The sequence below is a fragment of the Nicotiana attenuata genome, unplaced genomic scaffold (genome assembly GCF_001879085.1).
Source record: "Nicotiana attenuata strain UT unplaced genomic scaffold, NIATTr2, whole genome shotgun sequence".
NCBI lineage: Eukaryota > Viridiplantae > Streptophyta > Magnoliopsida > Solanales > Solanaceae > Nicotiana > Nicotiana attenuata.
In genome coordinates, this window is record NW_017671197.1 from 262,439 (window position 1) to 273,346 (window position 10,908).

Below are 10,908 nucleotides of genomic sequence, written 5' to 3' on the forward strand. Positions count from 1 at the left end.
TTGTCCTTCACTTCTATTTACTGATTTTCTTGTTGTTATCGGTCCAAGTGCATTAATTGTCTTATTCCACTATTTCTGTGATTCTTTATGTTGGCATTTTCCTTTATTGTGTTACTTGCTATTATTGGCTCGAGGTATCTTTGCGCAACTTTATGCTTTGAATTATGCTATAATTGCTACATGTTTATGTGACTTAATTGCTACTTGACATTTGGATTACTAAATATTAAATTGCCTATTTGCTCCTTAAAGTCCATAATTAATTGCTACTTGTCATTACTTGTTTTTCTCTATGAGTCATAATTATTGTGTACTTGTTGTCTTATGAATTCGTATTAATTGTTGCGTTTGTGGGAGTAATTTCATTTGGAAGAACTATTGATTTAATGAAATGGGAGTGGGTCTACCACGAGATTTAATGAAATGGGAGCGGGTGGTACGCCTACCACGAGATTTAATAAAATGGGAGCGGGTGGTACGCCTACCACGAGATTTAATGAAATGGAGCGGGTGGTACGCCTACCACGGGATTGAATTGAAATGGGAGTGGGTGGTACACCTACCACAAGTTATTGATTGAAATGGGAGCGGGTGGTACGCCTACCACAAGTTATTGATTGAAATGAGAGCGGGTGGTACGCCTACCACGAGTTATGATGAAATGGGAGCGGGTGGTACGCCTACCACGAGATTTGTGAAATGGGAGCAAGTGAAACGCCTACCATGAGATTCAATTACTGAGAAATGGGATCGTGTTGCACGCCTGCAACGAGATATGTACTGACAGTGAAATCTGCTTTTATTTCCCTTATCCGTGTTAGAGTTAAATTATTGATGTTCTTTATTATTTTCTTGAAATTTTGTAATATATGCTATCCCCGAATCATGTTCCCCTCCCATTTAAAATGTTTGTTCTTACTATTTTCCCGTTGTAGATATATATATAACTCTACAGGTTTATGTGGTAGTCCTGTCTAGCCTCGTCACTACTTCGCCGGGGTTAGGCTAGGCACTTACCAGCACATGGGGTCGGTTGTGCTGATACTACACTCTGTGCTCTGTTGCACAGATCCAGGTACGGACAGCAGCAGTAGCTCGGGAGCCAGCCTTCGGTCCATCGAGACTCCGAGGTAGCCTTGCACACGTCCATAGGCCCGGCGTCTCCTCTATCTTGTATTTCATTCTGTTATCTCATGTTTTCGAGACAAACAGTGTTATATTTCTTTCAAACGATTGTATTTAGTACTCTTAGCAGTCCGTGGATGTTGTGACACCAGTTCTTGGGTAGAGACACATGTCGGTTTCCGCTTTTTGTTCAGCTTAGTTAATTTAAGTCTTCCACTTTAATTTCATATTTCGCTATTATTTAAATATTTATCGCTTGTTGTTATGAATGATAAAAAGGATTTAAAATAAAGGAATTAGGAGTTATGATTTGTGGCTTGCCTAAATTCTACGAGTAGGCGCCATCACGACCCTTGAAGGTGGGAAATCCGGGTCGTGACAAGTCACGACTGGCAAAGAATGTATCGCAGGAGCAGATATAGAAAAAGAAGCAAGGGGTGTTTCATCAGAAATTAGTCCTAAACTTTCACTACCAAACCCGCGGATTAAAAGTTATTCAACAGAATCATGGGCAGCAGCGGGAGTATCATCGTCGGAAATCACCAACGAGGCTTCAACAGGCTCGGTGAGAGGAATAGAACGAGGGGGAGATGCTTCATCATCTGAAATAATTCTTCTTCTAGCCCGTGGTCTTTTTATCAAAGAACCCCCGTCTTGTTCTTCCTCCTCCTCAGAGTCTTGATCAACAGTAGCTTTCCTTTTCGATGAAGGACCTAAAATTATCTCTTGGGCCCTTTCCAAAGAAATTCTGGAAGCTACGACAGCCTCAGCACTTATACTTCGAATGGGAAATCCTGACAAAAAGAAGGGTTAAAATAATTTCTGGAGGAAGCAATAAGTAAAGTTATAAAAAAAACTCTTACCGTGAGTTTTCACTTTCCAACCAAATCGATGAGAGAGAGTTTTCCAAGATCTGCCCTCCATCGGGGCGGCATATAACAACTTTTCTACCCAACCACGGAAATGTGGAATCTCATCGACAATTCCCATGGTTGCTAAAAGAAAAAAAAAGGAAATGAAGGAAATTAAAATGACAATCATCAGAATTGAGAAAAAGGTACGAGAAGGTTATTAAAAACTCACGTGAAAAATTCTATTTCTCAGGAAAGGGAACATTTTCATCACCCATTAAACCAATAGTGGGGGCAGCAACAAGCCTGGCGTACCAGCCACGGTCCTTATCGTCTTCTGGACTAACCAGAACTCTTTTACTTCTTGCTACCAAAGTAAAGATTCCTTGGCGAAAGAGTTTGGGAGAGTAAAGGTGAATTAAATGGGAGAAAGTAAAAGGCACACCAGCCATATTGGTCGAATGCCTCAAACAAGCAACAACCCTCCACACAATAGGGCCAATTTTTCCTAAACAGACGTCGAAAAAACGACAAAATTCGAGGATAACAGGGTCAATAGAAGGTTTGAAACCCAACGTGAAAGGGTATGTATAAACAAAAGAAAACCCAGTTAAATAAGAGGTGATTCTTTGGTTCGCATTGGGGATTATAATGGGGATGTCATGGCTCCAGTGATAGTCCTTACGAACTACAGAAATTAAACCTTCAGTAATCTGAGTCGGATAAATGTCAACACGTTCTAATAAAGGCATAGAAGAAACTTGATTTCTAATGGATTCTCTATCATTGTAAAAAGATAGTTCAGCGGGAACAATCTCATCTACAGTAGGTTCACGAAGAGGCTTAGTAGGTTCTTTACTTCTAGATGAAGACCTTTGAGAAAGGGAGCATCTGGTTCTAGAAGGGGGAGTGGAACTGGTCGAAGGTAGAGAAGAACCTCGTGCAGATGAAGACCCTAGATTATGAAGTCTACCTCCTCTCCTGTTCCTAATAGGAGCAAGAGGGAGGTTATCAACAATGGGGACTCTCCTAGGGTTAGGGTTTGACGAAGATATAATAGTACGAGGAAGAAGGAAACAAGAATTGAATATTCTGAGAACTTTTTGTGAGAAAGACAAAGGTGAAAACTATATTTATACTTAGAAGCAACCGTCAAAGGAAAAGGTGCAATGATGGAAACGTCATGATGAGAACTGTCGTTTCGTAATTGGTGAAGCCGTAAAAAAGCCTTAAAAGACGCTGAAAAGTCGCAGAACCAATCAGAAGATGCCACGTGTAACGGACATTAAATAGAAGTGACAAATGAAGCGTCAGTTCCAGAGGAGAATTAATGGCGGCAAATATTCCCGCTTTAATAAAATCCACTTCCCAAATATTCTATTGATGAATAAATGGCAAGTGGGGGGACTATCTGTATTGGGAAAAATTGAGTTCATAAATGTTGAATTGATTGAAAGATGACATGTCATGACACGTAGACTGGTCAAAGAATGACGATCAGTAAAGAAAAATTAAAGAGGCACGAGTTACAACAGATACGAGCAGAGATTCAAGAGACTCGGTGCTCGCACCTCTTTATGTTCAAAAGTCAAAGATAAGAGAATGAACTTGATAGCAAAAGAGGGTACGGATACAGTATTTAGTAGGCATTAATTACTGAAAACATTAGAGAATCTGTATTGGATTACAATGATTACCATTTATAACGTAGCATTAAATGCCATTAATTGTCTATAATGGCCTTATTATGACAGAAGCAAAACGTGTCACCTAGAAATAGCTATAAAAGGGGAAGCCTGATCATATATAAAAACACGAAATACTATTGGAATACACTGATTTACTTCGCTTTCTATTCAAATATTCTTTATATCAATTATTTCTATTCTTGCTTGATTATCAGTAACCCGAGTTCTTTTAAAATAAGCTTTGGCCGAAATCCCAATTTTTGGTTAAACAAATTGGTTCCGTTACTGGGAATCTGATAATCGTTTTGCTTTCTTAAGTCAATTCTCTCATCAAACAACTTACTATGTCGAATATCAACGACAACAGTCAACAAGATCTTCAGCAACAAGAAAATAATGCAGGTGACAGGACTCCGCCCCCTTCACCACATGATTCACAACGTCAGTCACGAGAAAGAACTCCAGATGGCTCTGAGACAAATAATGGGGTTGCAAATCAAAACGGAGTCGAGGCGAATCAAAAGGCTGGAGTTGCAAACGAATAAGCACTCGATGATGCCCTAAAAAATCTAATTTCTCAACAAGTCAGTAATGCTCTTCGTGCTTTTACTAGCCAGTTGCCAGTTGCGCCACCAACACCAACTCCGAATTAGAATACTTTGGAAAACCCACGTTCTGGGCTCGTCCATTCAGGCACTAGGGGAACTCCGAGCGAGTCTCGTGACGGCGAACCAGGTAATATAGTTAATTCTGATTTACAAAATTTAGTTCTAACCCTGCAGAAGCAGCTCAGGGAACAAAGCGATCGCATAGAGCAAATACCTGGAGTACCACCTGTAATCAAAGGAATGGACATGGATAAATACTCACAACAACCATAGCCTAGTGCTGCTCCGGTGCCAATTCCGAAGAAATTTAAGATGCCTGATATTCCAAAGTATGATGGCACTACTGATCCACGAGACCACGTGACTGCATTCACCACTGGTGTAAAAGGCAACGATTTAACCAAACAAGAAATCGAATCAGTATTGGTCAAGAAATTTGGTGAAACCCTCACCAGGGGAGCATTGACATGGTATTCTCTCTTACCCGAAAATTCTATAAATTCTTTTGCTGAGCTTGCAGATTCATTTATCAAAGCACATTCGGGAGCTCAAAAGGTCAAAAAAAAGAATGGAAGATACTTTAAAATCAAGCAAGGAGATTCAGAGTTGCTTAGAGAGTTCGTAGATAGATTCCAGCGTGAAAGAATGATGTTACCGCGCGTACCAGACAACTGGGTAGCTATAGCATTTACCAGTAATTTGAATGAGAAAAGCTCAGAAGCCACGAGACGACTCAAGGAAAGTCTTCGTGAATTTTCAGCAACAACCTGGAATGACGTTTACAAAAGATACAGCACGAAGCTAAGGATAGAAGAAGACATTATCTCACGATCTCAAAAAGAGGAAAAGACAAGTTTGAGACGTGCAGAAACCGGAAAAAGGTCCGGTAAAAATAGATACGAACCATATATGGGCCCAGCGGGAAAATATTCACGATCAAAGTAGGACAACTCAAGGTATGATCATAGATCGAGGAATAGAGAGTCGGTTCGTCGTCGAGGTTTGGAAACGATCGAAACACGCGAGAGATGCGAGATGATGATAGAAATCAGAAGGCAATATTTGGCGGTTACAATTTTGACGTCAGCATTTCAGAGTTAGTAGTCGTATTAAGAAGCATGGGTGATATGGTGCGGTGGCCAAAAGAAATGAGATCAAATCCAAATAGACGTAATCCTGATCACTGGTGCGAATTTCACAACGATCATGGTCATAAAACAGCAGATTGTAGATTGCAACAAGGAGAAGTCTACCATCTATTGAAGTAAGCGTATCTTACTGAGTTATTTAGTGAGAAAGGTAAGCAAGCATACATGAAGAACAGGCAAGATCCCCCTAAATCTCCTTCTCCGAAAAGGACCGTTAATGTTATAAGTGGGGGCGAGGAAATTAATGGCGTAACATATACGGCGGCCAATAAAGTTTCTAAAGTTACAATTACCCACGGGAAGCGGGTCCGGCACGTTTTGGAGGAAGAAAGTATTACATTTGATGATGCGGATACGGACGGCGTGTTAATTCCACACAACGATGCACTGGTAATCTCTCTACTTGTACATGATACTAATCTAAAACGAGTTTTGATTGATCCAGGTAGTTCCGTGAACATTATTTTGCTAAGAGTACTAAGCGAGATGCAAGCAGAAGATAAGCTAGTACCTAAGGCACATACTTTGTCTGGCTTCGACAATTCAAGCGTTGTAACAAAAGGGGAGGTAACACTTACAACATTCACAGAAGGGGTGGTCAAAGATACGAAGTTTCAGGTGGTAGAGATGGAAATGGCTTACAATATGATTCTCGGGAGACCGTGGATTCACGAGATGGATGTTGTTCCATCTACCTTGCATCAAGTTATTAAATTCCCATCACCGTGAGGAGTACGTCAAATCCGTGGAGATCAACAGACTTCCAGGAGCATCAATTCTGTAGCAGATTCAAGTACGAAAAATGAAGAAAAGTAGCAATTACAGAATCCAATTGAGGATACCACGGCACAAACCTCAACTGAACAAGGGCGAACGGATGTGGACTCAAGGCCCGATTCCATTCAAGAGCCAGAAGAAAATGAAAATATCAAAACAACAATTCAAGAACTGGAGGCTGTAGAGTTATTTGCACAATGGCCCGAAAGGAAAGTCTATTTTAAAAGCTTCTTTTAAAATAAGCTTTGGCCGAAATCCCAATTTTTTGTTAAACACAAGCGTCATGACCTCAGGAGCACATCACCGCCAACTTCCACCACCACTAGCTTTAGTATATACCTTGTCAAACAAATCACTAATATAACACAATATAAATTAAAATTCTCTTACATTTTTTAATACAATATTTAGTGATTATTTGAATTCAATTGATTAAATTCACCAAATTAGTCTTATTCTATTGATTAGAGGGTGCCTTTTCATGAGTGTCACTCTCAAGTCTCAATACTCGGCGGAAAGGAGAAGGGGACCGCATTCCCTTTCTCTACTGTCTAATGGTACTCTTGAAATTTGGCACAAATTAACTTCTTTTATCTATTTATAACAGGGACACAAAAGGGATATCATCAGATTTGGTTTCTCCTTTCCCATTTATGTAACAACCATATGTACAAAACTAGGGGGTAGGGGGGGGGGGGGGTAACAAAAGTTAGCTAGAGTATCTTTTCTGTTACTTTCACGGAATACCATGTTGTGTGTGTGTTACATGAATTTAATATTTTAGTTCTCCTTGTATGTATTTAGTGTGACATACATAATTAATGAAAAGATTTTAAACCAATAAGGGACTTGGTATCATGGGATAGATAGGATTACGATACACTTAATTAGAGGTCTCGTGTTCGAATCACGTGAATAGATCAGCAATCCTGCTAAGGAGTGTTTTCCCCTTTAATGAGCTATTAGCAGCCGAAACTACATTAGTCAGTTCAGTGAGTTATGAATACCAAATGGTTATACTAAAAAATGAAAAGGCTTAGAATTCCAATATATAGTGTTCAACATATACGATACTTTAACCAGATTCCATTGAGTAAATTTTATCCCTTAATTATAACTTGTCTCTTGATTATAAAGTAATATCTAAGTAAACTTACAATGTATGAGAATATTTTATAATGATAGTTAGTGCATGGACATCATGGTATGTTATTATAAAGGGCTAGAAACACTAAACATACCTTACTTAGCTAGCTTGTAATAAAAGTTTCCACAGTAATCCAATATAAATCAGAAACAAGTCTTGTGAAATTATTATGCATACTTAGTTGAGATAGCTACTTTTCTTGAAAAAATTAATAATTCATATGTAGCTATCTAGAACTTTAATTTAGAAGAAATCCATATGCAAAATCAACAACGTAACCCCCTCGATTGAGCATATATATTTGAGATTTACGCTCGTGTTTGTTGTGAGCCATATTATTTGGTTTATGAGACCTTGCATTAGCCTTTTAAATTGTCAATTAGTGATTTAGGTTAAGCACTCATATGCATGTTTCATGTGAGCTATTATTTGATCTTAAGTTAAACCCTCGTGCTTTTCGAAAGCTGTTACTTTATTTTTGCTTCATTACTACCAGGTTAGATAAGATTAGGAATGAAGTTATTCGGGAGAAGGTGGGGGTGGCCCCAGTAGATGAGAAGATGCGGGAAGCGAGCTCAGGTGGTACGGGCATGTGCGGAGGAGAAGCCCCGATGCCCCGGTGAGGAGTTGTGAGCGGCTGGCGGTGGTTGGCACGAGTCGAGGCAGGGGGAGGCCCAAGAGGTATTGGGAAGAGGTGATTAGGTAGGACATGGCTAGAATGCGGATTTTCGAGGACATGGCCCTTGATAGGAAAGTCTAGAGGTCTAGTATCAGGGTTGTGGGATAGGGGCTTCTAGAATTTTTCGTACTTCTGTCCCGGGGCTTGGGGGGAGGGGGGAGGGGGTTTGGTAGGGCTCTCCATAGATGATCTGTGTACTGTATTGTGCCCCCTTATGGTAGTTATTGGTCGATATATTTGCACGCCATTTTATTTATGGTTTATGTTTAGATAATTATTTATGTAATTTCTGCTGGAGTTACTAATGCTCTTTTGTTTTTTGTTTTTTTTGTTTGTTTTTTTTTTTGTTTTTTGTTTTTTTTGTTTTTGTTTTCCTTTTCCTTTTCCTGAGTCGAGGGTCGATTGGAAACAGTCTCTCTGCCCTTTCGGGTAGGGGTAAGGCCTGTGTACGTATTACCCTCCCCAAACCCCACCTTGTGGGACTATACTGGGTAGTTGTTGTTGTACTACATCAATTAATTATCCGACTGAAATATAATAACAAAGGTACAAATTGTTAGTGATGTTTCATATAGATTAATATTAATCATTACTTTATCAGTTTAATTGAAAACTACCACACGTCCTTTGAAGAAGAACTTTTATCGATTAATTTTTCACGTATTAGTCTATCGAAACTTTTCTGAAGTTTTATTTTTGGAAAGGGTAGAGGAAAAAGGTTGAAACAAAAAATAAATGTGGTAGTAATTCGAAATAGAAAATGTCATTTGGTAATGTGAGAGAAACCCAAATATAATATCATCTTTTCAATTTTATGTTCGTGCAATGTCTTCTGTTTAAGCAATGATACACCATACTTTAGTTCATAGGGCCAAAAGAGATTGGAGATTGCTTAACTTTTGAAGGAATTAGCTATGATTAGTTGAAGTTTTTATATCATGATAACCCTTAATATTTTATAAATTCGACTGTAATTTTATCTACAGCTTCACGTAATGATATAAAATATGTATAATGAAAAATATTGATTAGAAGTTTTCTGATGATTTCTGGAGAGCAATCTTCAGCAAACGAGAGAAGAGGAAGAAGAGAGATCAACGAGACAATGGAGAGAACATTTCTCTGATATCAAAAATGAAAAACTGAATACAGAGACTAACTACCTTCAGTTATATACCGAACATAAACGACCTGTTAACTTAGCTATGTGCAGCTGTCAGCCTATCACTAACTGTCTAACTGTCATTAACTAAGCTAACTAACTACTGCTAAGCTCCTATTATTTCAACACTCCCTCAAGCTGATGGTTGAAATATGTCTTTCAACCCCAGCTTGGACAAAAAATAGTCATGCTGCAGTTTGCCAAGGCTCTTTGTCAATAAGTCTGCTAGTTGCTCCTTGGTCGAGATATGAAATTTTTTGATCATCCCTTGAACAATCTTCTCCCTAACAAAGTGACAGTCAATGTCAATATGTTTAGTTCTCTCGTGAAAAATGGATTGGCTGCAATCTGAATGGCAGCTTTACTATCACAATATAGAGAGATATGCAGGTTGACATCAACTCCCAGCTCCTTGTAGAATCTTGTTAACCCAGTTAGTTCAGCAGCTATGGAAGCCATGCTTCTTAAATCTGACTCTGCTGAACTTCTGGCTACTATGTCATGTTTCTTCGACTTCAAGGATATGGTAGCCTCCCCAATCTTCACTAGATACCTTGTAACATACCTCCTAGTTTGTAGGAAGCCTCCCCAATTTGAATCACAATAGGTTACAAGTGTGCCAGAGCTGTCTGAAGGCATTAATAAGCCTAGACCAGGAGCTCCGTTGATGTATCTTACCACTCTGAGAACAGCCTCTAGGTGTGACTGCTTTGGCTTGTGTATAAACTGGCTGAGTACTTGCATAGCATAGGCAATATCAATTCTGGTCATAGTGAGATATAACAATCTTCCTATGAGCCTCTAATATTGAGATGGATCTGCTAATAGGTTGTTATCTTTTGTTACTTCAGATACTGAGTCTCCTTTGATGAAAGAATCATATTCTTCAGATGGTTTCACATTAAACTCTAATGGAGTACCAGCTGGTTTGGATCCTCCTAATCCCATTTCAGAGATAAGTTCCAATGCATATTTTCTTTGACTCATTACTATGCCTTTCCTGGATCTAGCAAATTCTATCACAAGAAAGAATTTTAGTTCACCCAAATTCTTCATTTTGAACTTGAGCTTGAGATCATTCCTGGTTTTGACTATCAAATTAGAACAGCTCCTTGTCACTAATAGATCATCTACATAAACCAAGACAACTACCGGTGCAGCCTGCTCCCTTTCGGTGAAAAGAGAGTAATCATAGTGACTTTGAGTAAAGCCAAAATCCAGTAAAGCATCAGTCAGTTTTATGTTCCATTGCCTAAGGGATTGCTTCAAGCCATACAATGATTTATGAAGTTTGCAGACTTTAGGAATCCCTCTCTGGCTTGCAAACCCCTGGGGAATGTCCATTTAAACTTCTTCTAGAAGATCACCTTGCAAAAAAGCATTGTGGACATCCATTTGATAGATAGGCCAATGCTTGGCTGCTGCAATAGCAATGGCAGATCTTACTGTGACCATTTTGGCCACAGGAGAGAACGTTTCTGTGTAATCCATCCCCTCCTGTTGGCTATAGCCCTTAGCCACTAGCCTGGCTTTATACCTCTCCACAGCTCCTGATGCAGTGTACTTCAACTTGTACACCTATCTGTAGCCTATTGGCATTTTTCTAGGAGGAAGGTGAACAATACTCCAAGTGTGTTGTCCTCTGAGGCTGCAATCTTTGACTGCATAGCCTCTATCCACTATTTATGCTTCACAGCTTCAGAATAAGACAGGCTCTGCAATA